Consider the following 2,619-nt stretch of genomic DNA (forward strand, 5'->3'; position numbering starts at 1 on the left):
CCAAGCCGTAGTGAGGTTAACAGGAACACCACATTTCTCACTAGCCTATTGGGTTAAAATAAGCTCGGAGTTTGGTAATTCGCACTTGTTCTGTAAACTGAACTGCGCTTCTCTTCAGTCCGAAGCAGCAGATGGAAAGACGGTCTTCAGATTCCAAGCATCAACGAGAAAAATCTTGACCCGTGTGTGTCTTAACCTTGTTTGAAGACAAAAGTGTTCTCTATTTGCCAGGGGTAATGTCGGAGTAATCCTTCAGGCAACTCCAGCCAAGCGTTCATTATGAGTCTTAAACCGCTGCTTTTTCTGTGAAGCAGGCTGTTTCCTTCTCTGAAGACAGGCCACTTTGGTCCAGATTTCTGCATGGAAGAAATACCCTGTCACTTCAGACACTCTTCAGGCTTCCCCTCATCCTTTGAGTCCACAGTGACACTCCTCCACAGTTTCTGGAATTCTTCATCCACAGAAAACTGACAGCTCTTATCATCGAAGAAACGTATTTTCTTCTCAAGACGATTTACAAACAGTATCTGGTCTCCTAAAGCCTTGACAGTGTCCTGGGATCAGGCAGCCCTTCTCTGTCTTCTAACAGAAGTCCTCCTGGTCCTCGCTGGTCGTGGTTACCGGAAAGCCTAAGTAGGGCCTTCTTGTCTTTCAAGCTGTACTTGGGCTTGAAGGTGTTATTTCCCATCTACTACTTCAATTTGGGCCTGTTGGCTAAGGCCTCAGTCATTAGCCATTGTTTCTGCTTGAGCCCGATATCTAAATGCTGTTTTCATCCAAATTTCCTTCTAAAGTTAGAGGATGTGCATCTCCTCACAGATGCTGTGTTTTCATGTAATTCACGATATTAAGCAAGAATACCAAATTTATATCCAGAACTTCCTGATTGATAGAGCTTTCAGGCTAAATGATCCATTGCTATGATGGGAATTTTGTGTAGAGCTTGATGACCCTCCATGCTCTACTTTAGCCTTCTCCTTTGATGATGAGATGACTCAGAGGACACAGCATGTTTTCCTACAACAGGAGTGGAAAGAGCTCGCTTCTTGAATAGCTCTCCTCTCAATAGGCTTGGACCCATAATGCTGCTGCTCGGGTCCAGCCATTGGCTGCAGAGCCTGAGGCAGCTACTCGGCCCCAGCTCCACCCACCACCCCATCCTGCCTCTTTTAAAAAATATTTTATTAGTTTAATTTTATGTGTATGAGTGTATTGTCTGCATGTATGTAAGTGTGCCTATGTCATGCAATACCCACGGACGTCAGAAGAGGATGTCAGAGTCTCCTGGATCTGGAGCTACAGATGGTTGTTAGCTGCCGTATGGGTTCTGAGAACTGAACCTGGATCATCTGCAAGAATAGCCAGCACTCTTAACCACTGAGTCATTTCTCCAATCCCCCATCCTGCCTCCTCACGACACATCATTCCTCAGGGTCCTGGAGTCTGCCCATTCCCACAGCGTCTTTTGGTCAGACCCTTGTCTATACCCTGGGAGTCCTTACCCACACCATTGGCTTATAGATGTTCCCTTTACCCAGGTCTTTGGCCTCTACTACATGTGAATCCAGACTCAGCATCTCTTCTTACTGGGAGCTCAGCCTCCAGCTCTTTTACTGTGAAGGAAGTCCACGACTGGATCCTGAGGCCGGTCTGGAGGTTTCAGATAAAGTTTTCAGTACTGTGAATTGAACTCAGTCCCGTGAGGCCTCTCACATGCTGGGTAAGCACTCTGTTGCTGAGTTACACCCTCAGCACACCCCCCTTTTAAATTCTTTTTATTCTGAGACTGAGTCTTACTGAGTTACCTAGGTAGGCCTTGAACTTGTAATCTTCTTACCTCAGCCTCTCTAGCAGTTAGGGTTACAGGCCTGTGCCATCACCTGGCAGATGGGTCTGAATTCTCAAGCTCACCTTCATTGATTCTGGGCCAAAAGTATACCATGTTTATTTGTTTATGTATTTACTGGATTTAAAAATATCTTTCTGAGAGGCTTAAAGCTCATAAAAACCAAGGAGCATGTTATTACCTAATAATAATCAAGAACTTACTGTGCTGCCAGATGACTAATCAAGGAGAAATGGACCCAAATTAAGGCAAGGGAGGTTTGAATTGGGTGCTGAGAATTTAACAAAGGACGCAATACAGGTTGGACTCAGCTATGGACACAAGACAGCAACTTTACTTTGTTTCTGGAACCTTGTAAGGAGTAGCTCGAAGAAGGGACCTTGTATGGACTAGGCTGGGCTTTTGTCTGCTTGCAAACAGGGAAAAAGCAAAGACTTCTCTTAGATCTGGCAGCAGAGGGCTGGGGATGTAGCGTAGTGGTAGACTGCTTGTCTGATTTATAAGTATATCAGAAGGGTGACTAGACAACCTGAAAGCTGTAATTCTTTATTCTTTACATTTTTTATTTTATTTTATTAAAAAAAATTTTTTTTAATGTGTGTGTAACGCCTGCATGTAGGTAAGTACACCTGTGTCGTGCAATCCCTGGAACTGGCGTTATAGACAGTTGTTAGCTGCCACGTGGGTGCTGGGATTTGAACCCGGGTCTTGTGCAAGAACATTCAGTGTTCTTAACCGCTGAGCCATCTCTCCAGCCCCTATTCTTTACTTTA

At 44.7% G+C, this 2,619-nt stretch overlaps 1 pseudogene; it reads right to left on the bottom strand.

Moving 5' to 3' along the window:
• Positions 1-220: 220 nt before the first annotated feature.
• On the bottom strand, positions 221-1,081 carry LOC103729823 (annotated as a pseudogene).
• Positions 1,082-2,619: the final 1,538 nt, after the last annotated feature.

This window comes from Nannospalax galili, unplaced genomic scaffold (assembly GCF_000622305.1).
Source record: "Nannospalax galili isolate Female #2095 unplaced genomic scaffold, S.galili_v1.0 scaffold970, whole genome shotgun sequence".
NCBI lineage: Eukaryota > Metazoa > Chordata > Mammalia > Rodentia > Spalacidae > Nannospalax > Nannospalax galili.